Source organism: Macaca mulatta, chromosome 10 (genome assembly GCF_049350105.2).
Source record: "Macaca mulatta isolate MMU2019108-1 chromosome 10, T2T-MMU8v2.0, whole genome shotgun sequence".
In the NCBI taxonomy this organism is placed as follows: domain Eukaryota; kingdom Metazoa; phylum Chordata; class Mammalia; order Primates; family Cercopithecidae; genus Macaca; species Macaca mulatta.
The window spans coordinates 87,160,313-87,174,813 of record NC_133415.1 but is presented as its reverse complement, the minus strand read 5'-3'; the positions used below and the strand labels follow the sequence as shown (position 1 = coordinate 87,174,813).

At 43.1% G+C, this 14,501-nt stretch overlaps 1 protein-coding gene and 2 long non-coding RNA genes across 22 annotated transcripts in view; 2 read left to right on the top strand and 1 right to left on the bottom strand.

Moving 5' to 3' along the window:
• Positions 1–14,501, top strand: part of LOC144332075 (uncharacterized) — a 76,723-nt gene that overhangs the window by 51,399 nt on the left and 10,823 nt on the right. The window contains exon 2 of one of the 2 annotated variants that reach the window (XR_013399826.1): positions 5,739–5,997. This is a non-coding gene — a long non-coding RNA (uncharacterized LOC144332075). Of the gene's footprint in view, positions 1–5,738; positions 5,998–14,501 lie in introns of those variants that run through there. The other variant, XR_013399825.1, reaches the window with a different exon arrangement.
• ITCH (itchy E3 ubiquitin protein ligase) overlaps positions 1–14,501 on the bottom strand; it is a 135,237-nt gene that overhangs the window by 118,773 nt on the left and 1,963 nt on the right. For all 19 annotated transcript variants that reach the window (XM_077951499.1, XM_077951501.1, XM_077951507.1 and 16 more), the window contains exon 2: positions 9,354–9,430. The gene's annotated coding sequence lies outside the window, so the exon portion shown is untranslated. The remainder of the gene's footprint in view (positions 1–9,353; positions 9,431–14,501) is intronic.
• On the top strand, positions 1,289–2,741 carry LOC144332070 (uncharacterized). The gene is made up of 2 exons (XR_013399820.1): positions 1,289–2,003; positions 2,460–2,741. It is a non-coding gene; the product is annotated as an uncharacterized LOC144332070 (long non-coding RNA).

Genomic DNA, 14,501 nt, shown 5'->3' with positions numbered 1-14,501 from the left:
CGCCCAGCTAATTTTCTGTATTTTTTAGTAGAGACGGGGTTTCACCGTGTTAGCCAGGATGGTCTCGATCTCCTGACCTCGTGATCCACCCGTCTCGGCCTCCCAAAGTGCTGGGATTACAGGCTTGAGCCACCGCGCCCGGCCAGAATATAGTTTTTAATTAAGACCTATAGTAAATATCTTTCCTCCAAAAAACTTAACAGAAAAAAATAATCTGTGTGTTTGCTTCAGCAACACATATACTAAAAAATTAGAACACAGAGGTTAGCATATCCTCTAAGCAAGGATAAGGTGAAAATTCACCAAGTGTTCCATATTTTTAGATAAATAAATAATCCAGAATCTTCTTTTGACTACTGACTTTCCACAGAAGCAAATGCAGTTAATCTCTCTCACACGTTATTTTCCTTCCCATTTCCAAAACAGAGCTATAATTAAATGAACCACCTAAAAATCCCTTTTAATTGCAGAACAAATGAATTCCAAAAACTAGGTTAGACCATCCTTCAAAAATAAAAGCAAAATGCCTTTTTCATTAAATGAAATTTAGATTTAGCTCATTTGACCCTACTGCTGCATCTCTATGACAGAGGCAATTTTCTGTACTTTTTTAAAGGCCCAGTTCAGTATTTTTATTCATCCGTGAGAAAAACTTTGCTGTATCTCAAATATTCTTTTTTTTTACATATCTTTTTTTTTTTGAGGCGGAGTTCCTCTCATCATCCAGGCTGGAGTACAATGGCATGATCTCCGCTCGCTGCAGCCTCTGCCTCCTGGGTTCAGCAATTCTCCAGCCTCAGCCCCCCGAGTATCTGGGATTACAGGCGTGCCACCACCACACCCGGCTAATTATTTTGGTATTGTTAGTACAGACGGGGTTTCACCATGTTGGCCAGGCTGCTCTCGAACTCCTGACCTCAGATGATCCTCCCGCCTTGGCCTCCCAAAGTGCTGGGATTACAGGCGTGAGCCACCGCACCCAGCCTACATCTCTTTTTAATACATATCTCAGATATTCTTAATACTCAGACTATACCTAACACACTATTCACCTTACTTGCGAAAAGTCTTTAAAATAATGACATTTTGTATTTGGCCAAGAATAAGGAATAACTTCCCAGGTATGTAAAAAACAAAAAATAAAAAAGTTTCATAAGTATAAACAGAACAAAATCTAAATCTTATTTTAAAAATAACATCCTAAAAATAATTTTCTCAGGTTATGTAGAACAAACATATTCCACCTTTCTACAACATTTATTGGTTTCTTCAAACATTCTGAATCATAATTTTTTTTTTTTTTTTTTTTGAGACAGGGTCTCACTCTGTTGCCTGGGCTGGAGTACTGTGGTACAATCACAGGTCAATCACTGCAGCCTTGACCTCCCGAGACCAGGTAATCCTTCCACCTCAGCCTCCTGGGTAGCTGGGACTACAGGCACACATGCCACCATGCCCAGCTAATTTTTTGTGTTTTTCGTTGAGACAGGGTTTCTCCATGTTGCCCAGGCTGGTCTCAAATACCTGGGCTCAAGGGATATGCCTGCCTTGAACTCTCAAAGTGCTGGCATTACAGGCGTGAGCCACCACGCCCAGCCATATCAGTTACATCAAGTTGCTGTAGCAAAATTCTACCTCTTTCTAAGAGCAAGCCATTTGTCATTGTTTCCAAACCTTGGTAAATATGAAAATTCAATGTATAAACTAAGGTCTAATGAAATATACCAGAGGTTAACCGAGATCACCAAAAACCCCAAACAAGAAATGTGATGAGCAATTGCGCTAATTTGGTGGTTTTTCTTTTTGAGACAGTGTCTCGCTCTGTCGCCCAGGCTGGAGTGCAGCAGCTCGATCTCGGCTCACTGCAACCTCTGCCTCCCGGTTTCCAGCAATACTCATGCCTCAGCCTCCCAAGTAGCTAGGACTACAGGAATGCGCCACCATGCCCGGCTAATATTTTATATTTTTAGTAGGCACAAGGTTTCACCATGTTGGCCAAGATGGTCTCAAACTCCAGCCTCAAGTGATCCACCCACCTCAGCCTCCCAAAGTGCTGGGATTACAGGTGTGAGCCACCATGCCTGACCTGGCTTTTCCTTCTATTCTACTTGTGAAAGCTGGGAAATCATGAGAATATGTACGTAATCCATCAACAAGGAAACTGTTGGGACTGAGTAAGGGATAAAGCAAGATTCACAACATGAAAAGAGGAATATAGCCTGTACACAATATCTTCCCATATCCCAGTTTTTACAAAAGTCAATAGAGAAAAAGCTTTCAAAATTGGCCCTCTTTGATGCAATCTTTTGTCTCTTATACAAGCTTTTCCCCCTTTATTTTCATTCCTACTGACACCTCCATAGCCTAGTCTCCCTGCCTCCAACCATAGTAAATACGACAGACTTCAATTTTGCCAAATAAATCTTCACAAAATACCATTTAATCCTATCAGCCAATAGGTCTCAAGGTTATTCAAAATAAGAGGCTTGACTCTATTCAACTTTTCAAAACTTTTGCCTATTACCAGGCTCACACAAACAGTCTAAAATTAAACTCCACCCCCTGAAGTCCATTCCTGCCTCTGTACCTTGGCATATTCTGAATAACTAAATAACTTCCCTCCTTCTATCTGCCTTAATAATTATTCTACGTACCTCTCATTCAGCACTAGACTGCTTTGAGGTATTGAACTGTTTTATTTATTTGTTTGTTTGTTTATTTATTTTTGAGACAGGGTCTCACTCTGTTGCCCAGACTAGAGTGTAGTGACATGATATCAGTGCAGCGACATGAGCTCACTGCAGCCTCAACCTCCAGGGCTTAAGCAACCCTCACACTTCAGCTGGGACAACAAGCGCACACCACCATCATGCCTGGCTAATTTTTGTGGGGCTTTTTTGTAGAGACAGGGTTTCGCCATGCTGCCCAGGCTGGTTAAATCTTTATGTGGGTAAGAACTTTCTTCTCAGACGGCAGAGACCATGGGTTATGCTGCAGAAAGTCAAGCCCCAGATCAGAGGTTGTAAAGCGGCAAGCCACAAGAAAAATTCTGCCCACAGTGGTAATTTGTTTGGCCCACAGCGTTTATACTATGAATTCATAAGTTGCCAACATTTAACAATAAAAATTTCTTACAAAATCTTGATTTCCAGCTTCTCTTTAGAAAAAAATCAAGATGTTCAGGCTGCACTTGGTCTGTACTCTCCCCGAGGTCAATAGTAAGCCAACACTGAATTGTACACTTTAAAACAGTGAATTTTGCCTCAATTTATTTTTTAACCTTCTGAAAACTTTCTTTTTAATTTTGAAAAATATAATGACGGGATCTCACTATGTTGTTCAAGCTGCTCTCAAACTCCAAGGCTCAAGCAATCCTATCACCTTGGGCTCCCAAAGTGCTGGGATTGTAGACGTGAGCCACAGCAACTGGTTAAAAAAAAAAAAAAAAAATTAACTACCAATACATTGTGAGTGTATTCCCAAGACCTTAAGTAGTATTTTTAAAATTATTTTTACTTGACAAAAAAGGTATATATTTATCATGTAAAACAGGTTTTATTTATTTATTGAAATAAAATAAAGATGGGGTCTCACTATGTTATCCAGGTTGGTCTCAAACTCCTGGCCTCAAGAGATCCTCCTGCCTTAGCCTCTCAAAGTGCTAGGTTTATAGGCATGAGCCACCATGCCCAACCTATAACATGTTTTAAAATATGTACACATTGTGAAATGGCTAAATCGAGCTAAATAACATATACATAACCTCACATACTTACTTTTACCTCCATCAAAAGAAAAAAAAAAAAAGGCCAGGTGTGGTGGCTCACACCTGTAATCTCAGCATTTTGGGAGGCCGAGGCAGGTGGATCACCTGAGGTCGGGAGTTCGAGACCAGCCTGACCAACATGGAGAAACCCCGTCTCTGCTAAAAATATAAAATTAGCCACGGTGGTGGTGCACACCTGCAATCTCAGCTACTCCGGAGGTTGAGGCAGGAGAACTGCTTGAACCCAGAAAGCAGAGGTTGTGGTGAGCCAAGATTGCACCACTGCACTCCAGCCTGGGCAACAAGAGCAAGGCTCCGACTCAAAAAAAAAAAAAAAAAAAAAAAAATCACACCAGGCGTGGTGGCTGACACCTGTAATCCCAGCACTTTGGGAGGCCCAGGCAGGTGGATCACCTGAAGTCAGGAGTTCAACACCAGCCTGGCCAACATGATGAAACCCCATCTCTACTAAAAATACAAAAAATTAGCCAGGCGTGGTGGAGAGCGCCTGGAGTAATTCCACCTACTCAGGAGGCTGAGGCAGGAGAATTGCTTGAACCCAGGAGGCGGAGGTTGAGGGTGCAGTGAGTCAAGATCATGCCACTGCACTCCAGCCTGGGCAACAAAAGTGAAACTCTGTCCCCAAAAAAAAAAAAAAATGTAAGCCAAAGCTGCTTTAACAGCTGCTCCCTTGGAGGGGCATGAATTCCCTAGTTCACTTAAAGTCCCAATCTGATATATCATTACTTACTAAATGTTCATCCAGCCCTTGCAGATACTTAAATTTACAATGCTCAGCCTAAATAGGTTTACTGAATGACTAATGAACTCAGATCATAACTTTAAGAAAGATAAGGTTGATAGTAATGATGATAATGAAAACAACAATAATAACTAACACTTCACACTGTGAGCCAAGTCTTGTTGAAGCAGAAACACATAATACCTATGTATATACGCTATTACCACTCCCAATTTACAGATGAGAAAACTAAGGCACAAAGAGGCTTGGCAAGTTGGCCAAAGATCATACTACCAATACACAGTAGAGTCAAAATTCAAAATCAACCTAACTCCAGTAAATACTGTTAACTCCTACAATATAATCCTTTAGACTAAAATCCTTTCCTTTGTGACCAACTGAATTTGATTCTTTGAAAAAATAATCAAGACAAAATTGTAGAACCTACTCTTTCTTTGTACGAATGAATGACTAACAAACCAAAGTTCACCTAAATGCAGATGGTTATTTCTGGAGCTTATCTTGTCTTAAAAAAATAAAAAGTCCATCCTGGCCAACATGATGAAACCTCCTCTCTACTAAAACACAAAAAATTAGCCAGGCGTGTTAGTAGGCACCTATAGTCCCAGCTACATGGGAGGCTGAGGCAGGATAATCGCTTTAACCTGGGAGGCGGAGATTGCACTCAGGCGAGATTGCACCACTGCACTCCAGCCTGGCGACAAAGCAAGACTCTGTCTAAAAAAAAAAAAGTTATCTGGAAACTGACAAAGAAAAGGTTGTAGAATCCAGTAAAATAATGAACATTTTCTCAGAAAACAAGCAAGTTATTAGGTATTTCTGGAGTGAGTTAAGCTCAATATGTAGATGAATTATTAACCTATAAGTGACGACACAGTATTAAAATTCTTCTCTTTCCTGGGACAGAAGGATAGATCTATTAGGGTAAGCAATTTCCAGACATGGAAAAAAAAAAACGCGAGTTGTTGGAGGGCAGAGATTGCTTTTTCACCATGAGTCCCTGCGATGTATAGCATAGAGCAGCACTCAGAATACATTCAATTATGTTAGGCCAGGCACCTATAATCCCAGTACTTTGGGAGGCCAAGGCAGGCGGATCACCTGAGGTCAGGAGTTCCAGCCTGGCCAACACGGTGAAATCCCGTCTCTAGTAAAAACATAAAAATTAGCTGGCCATGGTGGCAGGGACCTGTAATCCCAGCTACCCAGGAGGCTGAGGCAGGAGAATGGCTTGAACCCAGGAGGTTGCAGTGAGCCAAGATCACGCCACTGCACTCCAGCCTAGGTGAGAACAAGACTCCGTCTCAAAAAAAAAAAAAAAATACATTTGGCCAGGCTCAGTGGCTTATGCCTATAATCCAGAACTTTGGGAGGCTGAGGCAGGTGGATTGTTTGAGGTCAGGAGTTCAAGACCAGCCTCACTAACATGGTAAAACCCTATCTCTAGTAAAAATACAAAATTATCTGGGTGCAGAGGCACATGCCTGTAATCCCAGCTACTTGGGAGGCTCAGGCAGGAGAATCGCTTGAACCCATGGGGTGGAGGTTGCAGTGAGCTGAGATCACACCATTGCACTCCAGCCTGGGCAACAAGAGCAAAACTCCGTCTCAAAAAAAAAAAAAAAACCCACAAACAAAAAAAAGAATACATTCAATTATGTTAAAGGAACCAAAAAATCTGAACTTAATTTCTTAAATTGCAATGCAATGAAACTCTTATAACATTTATCAACTTCCTTTTTATAATAATCAATCACTGGCAAGGGAGTTTGTTTTCCAGACAAAATCCTTAAACCAGGAGTTTTATATTTGAGTACCCCTTGGAACCTGGCACAACAGCAGCTCAACAGCTCAACAGATCCTTGTCAAATATTACAAACTTAAACTTTCCTTACTTATGTTTCCTACAGGTCTCTCTTGGTGCCAGTGTTTAAAGTAGAACTTAAAACGCCGGGTGCGGTGGCTCACGCCTGTAATCCCAGCACTTTGGGAGGCCGAGGCGGGCAGATCACAACGTCAGGAGATCGAGACCATCCTGGCTAACACAGTGAAACCCCATCTCTACTAAAAATACAAAAAATTAACCAGGCATGGTGGCGGATGCCAGTAATCCCAGCTACTCGGGAGGCTGAGGCAGGAGAATCACTTGAACCTGGGAGGCAGAGGTTGCAATGAGCCGAGATTGCGCCACTGCACTCCAGCCTGGGTGACAGAGTGAGGCTCCGTCTCAAAAAAAAAAAACAGTAGAACTTAAAATAACATGATTTGTCATTTATAAAGCATCGGATATTATGAAGCCTTTTTTTCTCTTTTTTTTTTTTTTGAGACAGAGTATCACTCTGTCACCCAGGCTGGAGTGTAAGTGGCATGATCTCGGCTCACTGCAAGCTCCACCTCCTGGGTTCACGCCATTCTCCTGCCTCAGCCTCCTCAGTAGCTGGGACTATAGGCGTCTGCCACCATGCCCGGCTAATTTTTTGTATTTTTAGTAGAGACAGGGTTTCACTGTGTTAGCCAGGATGGTCTCGATCTCCTGACCTCGTGATCCACCTGCCTCGGCCTCCCAAAGTGCTGGGATTATAGGTGTGAGCCACCGCACCCAGCCGAAGCCTTATTATAAGGTATTTCTGGTATCAGTCATATATTGTGATGTCAACAAAGCTGTGAAAAATCAGTCAGTTAGCACATAAAGCACAGAATATAATAGAGTGAGCTGGAAAGAACCTGAGAAATCATATCCAAAATATTCAATAGGTAACTGAGGAAACCAGGCCCAGGGAGATTTAAGTGAGCTGCCCAAGATCACACAATTTAAGTGACCAGTAATACCAAGGCTAGAACCCAGGTTTCCTGAATGTTGGCTCAAATACCCTTCCACAAAGAACTGCTTTGTGAGCTTGAGATGAAATGGATATGCTGAGAAATATTTTAAAGATATTTTAAATACTTTAATAATACTTTTAAATATTTTTAAAATTGTTTTATAGTAGCTATAATCATCCCACCATCTCCTTCCTTTCTCTTAAATATAAAAAAGAACAGGACCGGGCTCAGTGGCTCATGCCTGCAATCCCAGCACTTTGGGAGGCAGAGGCAGGCAGATCACCTGAGGTCAGGAGTTCAAGAGCAGCCTGAACAATGTGGAAAAACCCCATCTCTACCAAAAATACAAAATCAGCCCAGTGTGGCAGGTGCACGCCTGGCCTCCCGAGTCCCAGCTACTCAGGAGGCTGAGACAGGAGAATCACCTGAACCCAAGAGGCAAGAAGCTGTAGTGAGCCAAGATCATGCTACTACACTCTAGCCTGGGCAAGACTCTGTCTCCAAAAAAAAAAAAGTGATTTTATTTTCTTTGGATATATACCCAAAAGTGGCAATGCTGGACCATATTTTAGTTCTATTTTATCACTATCTTCCTATTCAGCTTTCTTATCTAACAATTCACCTGCTCAACTTAACTCACTCCCTATCCTCTTACTGCTTAACTTTATGTTCTATTTTTTTTTCTTATCCAGTAGTCTTCCTTCTCTCCTAACCTTTTAAAGTGATCTGTCTTGTCCTCATGTTTTCCTTCACAATATTATTGTCAACTTCTCTCACCTTGTGGATCTAGACAACAGTTTTTTTTCTTTTCTTTGAGACAGACTCTCACTCCGTTGCCCAGGCTGGAGTGTAGTGGCACGATCTTGGCTCATTGCAGTGTCCATCTCCTGGGTTCAAATGATTCTCCTGCCTCAGTCACCCAAGTAACTGGGACTACAGGTGCACGACACCACACCCTGCAAATTTTTTTATTCTTAGTAGAGATGGAGTTTCACCATGTTGACCAGACTGGTCTCAAACTCCTGACCTCAAGTGATCTGCCCGCCTTGGCCTCCCAAAGTGCTGGGATTACAGGCATGAGCCACCGCGCCCGGCCAAGATAACATTTAAAGTCATGAATTCATGTCCTTTACTAAAGATTTAATAGGTATTATTTTATTTGATCCACACAACAATGACAGGGAGGGAGATAGGAATCAATACTTAACCTATTTTACAGATGTATAAACTGAGGTCTGGCAAGATGAAATAACTTGCTGAAAGTCACACAGCTTGTCAGTGGCAAAATCAAATCAGAACCCAGATCTTTTCTTTACAAGTCCTCTGTTCTTTCTCCACTGAACTATGTTGTCTTCTTTTTTTTTTTCGAGACAGGGTTTCACTCTGTCGCCCAGGCTGGAGTGCAGTAGCACGATCATGGCTCACTGCAGCCTCAACCTCCTGGGCTCAAGTGATCCTCCGACGTCACCCTCCCAAGCAGCTAGGATTACAGGTACACGCCACCACACCAGCTAACTTTTTTTTATTTTGTGTGGACTCAGGGTCTCACCATGTTGTCCAGGCTGGTCTCAAACTTTTGGGCTCAAGTGATCCTCCCACCTTGGCCCCACAAAGTGCTGGAATTACAGGCATTAGCCACTGCACCTGGCTATGTTGTCTTCTTTTTCATTCCCCACCTCTTAACCCTACACACGCACACGTCTAGATAGTATACAGAGGTAAATGTATATAAAACAACACAAATAGAAAAAGTATGCGTATGTGTAAGGGATCTACAAAAACAGAAAAGTCAGAAAATTCAAGTTAAGAGCACAATGTGGTTCACAGGTTAATCCCTGCAGAGGCAGCTTTGGGTTTCAGAATCAAGTGAAGCTGCCTATTTGTTCAACCAACTGATGCAGCTAGCATTAACACTGCTCTCTCCTCACAGCAGTTATATGACCAGAGCTTGGCCTCCGCATCACTCTTGCCCCCAAGTTCTCTCACAGGATGTCACCATACCTGAAGTTCTCACAGTTTGAGTCACTTCCTTGGGTTAAGGCGTTGTCTCCACAAGGCCACTGTGAAATGCATGGTACCTGAGAAAGGAAGGAGAGTCCATTAACACATTACTTCTATAGTTTTTTGTCTGTTTTTAAGACTGAGTCTTGGCCGGGTGCGGTGGCTCACGCCTGTAATCCTAGCACTTTGGGAGGCCGAGGCGGGCGGATCACAAGGTCCGGAGATTGAGACCACGGTGAAACCCCGTCTCTACTAAAAATACAAAAAATTAGCTGGGCGCGGTAGTGGGCGCCTGTAGTCCCAGCTACTCAGGAGGCTGAGGCAGGAGAATGGCGTGAACCTGGGAGGTGAAGCTCGCAGTGAGCCGAGATCGCGCCACTGCACTCCAGCCTGGGGGACACAGCGAGACTCCGTCTCAAAAAAAAAAAAAAAAAAAAAAAAGACTGAGTCTTGTTCTGTCCCCTAGGCTGGAGTGCAGTGGCACGATATTGGCTCACTCCAACCTCCGCCTCCTGGGTTCAAGCCATTCTCCTGCCTCAGCCTCCTGAGTAGCTGGGACTATAGGCGCACATCACTACACCTGGCTAACAGGCTGGTCTTGAACTCCTGACCTCGTGATCTGCCCACCTCAGCCTCCCAAAGTGCTGGGATTACAGGCGTGAGCCACCGTGCCCAGCTGACTTCTATAGTTAAACACATCAGATCTGCAATGACCTTGGGACTCTACAAGCACAAAGTCCCTTTTAAAAATTTCATTGGATAGACAATTTTTAACGGAGCAGACAGGACAAAAGAAAGAATTGGGGGAAAATGATTCATACATAGTATGGGAAGATACCAATCTGAGTATGATGGCTATCTGGCAAAATGAGGATGGCCATATAAATACACCAGTCTATAAGGGTCACCATAACGATAGTCCCTGCAAGTTGGAGACTCCTAGGGACAGGAAAAGAAAAAGCACACCAAGGATCTGGATATAGTCAGTTCTGAAAAGAAGCAAAAGAGCTGAGCTGGCAACAGTTTTTCAAGGACAGTACGCTGCTAGACTGGAGGAGGATAGAGGCAGGAACAGCTTCTGGTTAACTGCTTCTAGTTGTGAGGATAGTTTCCAACTTAACATTTTTAGCTGAAAGCCAACCTCCCAACCAGAGAATGCTGCGATTCAATTCTGTGAACCTCCTAACTAACTTACATTGACTCAAAGCCAGTATCATTTACAGCCATAAAAGTCAACATGCCTTTACTGAATGCTTATTATGAGCCCAGAATTTGGCTAAGTACTATAAATACAGAAAAAAATAACCTTACATACTTTTGTCTTAATTCTTATAAAGGAAACCAATCCTCAAAACCCAAAACTGAGTTAGGCAACAAGAAAGAAAGTGGCAAAACAACAAAACAGGTGACTATTTCCTATCAGTACTAACACAAATTTCTTTTTTTTTTTTTTTTTTGAGGCAGAGTCTCATTCTTTTTGCCAGACTGGAGTGCAGTGGCACAATCTCGGCTCACTGCAACCTCTGCCTCCCGGGTTCAAGTGATTACCCTGCCTCAGCCTCCCAAGTAGCTGGGACTACAGGTGCGTGCCACCACACCCGGCTAATTTTTTGTATTTTAGTGAGATGGGGTTTCACCATGTTGGCCAGGATGGTCTCAAACTCCTGACCTCACGATCTGCCCGCTTCGGCCTCCCAAAGTGCCGGGATTACAGGTGTGAGCCACCACGCCCGACCCTAACACAAATTTCTTAAGACAGAATAAATACAACAAAACTCACTTCTAGGCCAAAATTCCTTGTTAAACTCTTGCCTAAACAGTCAAGAGGCACAAGCTAAAAATCTCCCTTTTCTTTTTCTAGTCTAATACCAGAAGCTCTTCGGTAGTGCACATTGATCTTGGTAAACCAGAGAATACCAGTCTCAGAGTTGCAAAACCTAGTGCTAGTTCTAGTTCTTACTCTTAACTAGTTTCAGGTAAATTATTTAACCTTTAAAACAAACAAACAAACAATAACAACAACACAGAAAATAAGAGATTGGAACAATCTAAGAATAGCTTGTATCTGGCACATATCTACTACCTACTAGATAACTGTCCATAGGAGATATCACTGATCAACCATAATACAATTCCTCAGAGCCCCTACAACCAGAATCCTTCCAAACACAGTGCTACTGGCAGCTTCCAATTAGAGCTGGCCGATAAACCAAAATATATTTGCCATTATGGACTAGATAATCTCTGTAATTTCTTCCAACTCTAAAACTCAATGAGCAAGTTTCTATAGGCTGAGAGAAAAACACTTCCAACAAGCCTTGACCAATAGTACTGAGAGACATAAATCTCAGTCCAAACTCCAAGTTCTAAATTAGCCAGGCTTGGTGGCATGCACCTGTAACTCCAGCTACTTGGGAGGCTGAGGCACACGAATCACTTGAACCCAGGAGGCGGAGGCTGCAATGAGCCAAGATCACGTCACTGCACTCCAGCCTGCATGGTAGAGCAAAACTCCATCTCAAAAATAATAACAAACTCCAAGTTCTCTTCCAAATTACACCTGACATAGTTCTTTCTAATTTCTCAAAGATGCTAAAGAACAATTCACTCTCATACTATATATAACATATATAACCTGGCAATATAATTTAGACTTGCTAATGGGTTCTTCTGACAGAAAAGGAGCCCTTTACCCAGACTAGCTCTAAAAAAAATCCTCATCCAAAAATATGGCAATAATACTGCACTAGTAAAAAGCTAAATCCAATCCTTTGATCACCCCCACAACCTCTCTCCAAGGTCAGGCTTTGTTACTTCTCAACTAGACTTCTGCAATAGCTACTCTTTCATCCTTTCGTTCATCACCAGAGCAATCTTTCTTTTTTTGTTTTTTGATGCCTATCTTTGTCCTGCAGTACACAGCAATCTTCCTAAAACACATATGTACTCACATCATGTCCCTGTCTAAAAATCTGTTTATCTATTTCTTTTTTTTTTTCTTCCTTTTTGTAAAGACGGGATTTCACCATGTTGACCAGGCTGGTCTCGAACTCCTGAGCTCAAGCAATTCACCCGCTTCAGCCTCCCAAACTGCTGGGATTACAGGCGTGAGGCACTGAGCCCAGCCCTGTATCTATTTCTACCAAAATAAAATTCCAAATTTTTAGCATTATACTTAAAATTTTTAGACAAAGCACAGTAGCTTACACCTGTAATCTCAACACTTTAGGAGGCCAAGGTGGGAGGACCACTTGAACACAGGAGTTCAAGACCAGCCTGGGCAACGTAAAGAGAACCTGTCTCTATAAAAAAAAATCTTTAATTAGCCAGGCGTGCTGATGCATGCCTGTTGTCCCGGCTACTCAGGGAGGCTGGGGTGGGAAGATCACTTGAGCTCTGGAGGTACTGCCACTGTACTCCATCCTGGGTGACTGGGTGAGACCCAGTCTCAACAACAACAAAAAATAACTTTTCATATACTTGCTTCCTTTAACCTTTCTGACCTTGTGTTTCAAAATGCTCTCCTTCCCCATTCCACTCCCTACTCCCTGAATCATTTTTGTTCCACAATCCTCTGAATTTACACACAGCATTAAGGCCTTCACTCAGCCTACCCTGTCCTTCTCTCTTCCCTCCGCCCCCACCGCCCCCACACCCCCACCGTCCCCCACTGCTTTTCACATTCCTACTCTTCATCTAAGACCCAATGAGGGTTCAGGGGCAAATCCTGCCTCTTCTAACCAATCCTCCACCCAGCCACACACACAGAATTGGCCACTTCCTCTTCCGTCTCAAAGTTTTTTGACCTTTCCTTGGTAAGTCTAGAGTACCATCTGCCCTCAGTGGTTCCCAAGACCATCAGAATTACCTAAGGCATGTGTTAAAAATAAATTGGTTGGAGCCAACCCAGACCTACTAAATCCATCTCAGAAGGTGAGACCGTGGAATTTCTAAGCTCTTCTAATTATTCTAATGGTCAAATTTGGGGACTACTGGTTTGTCTGTCTCTCCCAATAGGTGAAAAGATGTATTTTTTAGGGCCAGGCAAGGCGGCTCATGCCTGTAATCCCAGCACTTTGGGAGGCCAAGGCAGGTAGATCACGAGGTCAGGAGTTAGAGACCAGCCTAACCAATATGGTGAAAGTCCATCTCTACTAAAAAACAAAAAAAAAATTAGCCGGGGGTGGTAGCACGTGCCTGCAGTCCCAGCTACTAGGGAGGCTGAGGCAAAAGAATTGCTGGAACCCAGGAGGCGGAGGTTGCAGTGAACCGAGATCACACCACTGTACTCCAGCCTGGGTGACAAAGCGAGACTCCATCTCAAATTAAAAAAAAAAAAAAAAAAAAAAAAGGCCGGGCGCGGTGGCTCAAGCCTGTAATCCCAGCACTTTGGGAGGCCGAGGCGGATGGATCACGAGGTCAGGAGATCGAGACTATCCTGGCTAACATGGTGAAACCCCGTCTCTACTAAAAATACAAAAAACTAGCCGGGCGTGGTGGCAGGTGCCTGTAGCCTGTACTTGGGAGGCTGAGGCGGGAGAATGGCGTGAACCCGGAAGGCGGAGCTTGCAGTGAGCCGAGATCACACCACTGCACTCCAGCCTGGGAGACACAGCGAGACTCCGTCTCAAAAAAAAAAAAAAAAAAAAAAAGATGTATTTTTTAAAAAAGAATGTAGAAATGTTTGATTCTAGAATACACTGAAGTAGTCTGTACTCATTTTTGCAATTTCAGATCATATCCTTGGTGACTTGACTTGTATGCTGAATATAAGGGAATTCCTTTTGGACTCACAAAACTTAAACACATTCACGGTTCAAAGAAGCAGTAGAATTTCCACCTTCATTTCCATTTTTTTTTTTTCTTTCTTGAGACAGGATCTCAATCTGTCACCCAAGGCTGGAGTGCAGTGGCACAGTAACAGCTCACCATTGCCTCCACCCCCAGGACTCAGGTGATTCCCCCACCTCAGCCTCCTGAGTATCTGGGACCACAGGCACCCACCACCACACCCAGCTAATCTTTGTATTTTTTGTAGAGACGGGGTTTCACTATGTTGCCCAGGCTGATCTCCAATTCCTGGGCTCAAGAGATCTGCCCGCCTGGGCCTCCCAAAAGTGCTGGGATTACAGGCGTGAGCCACCACGC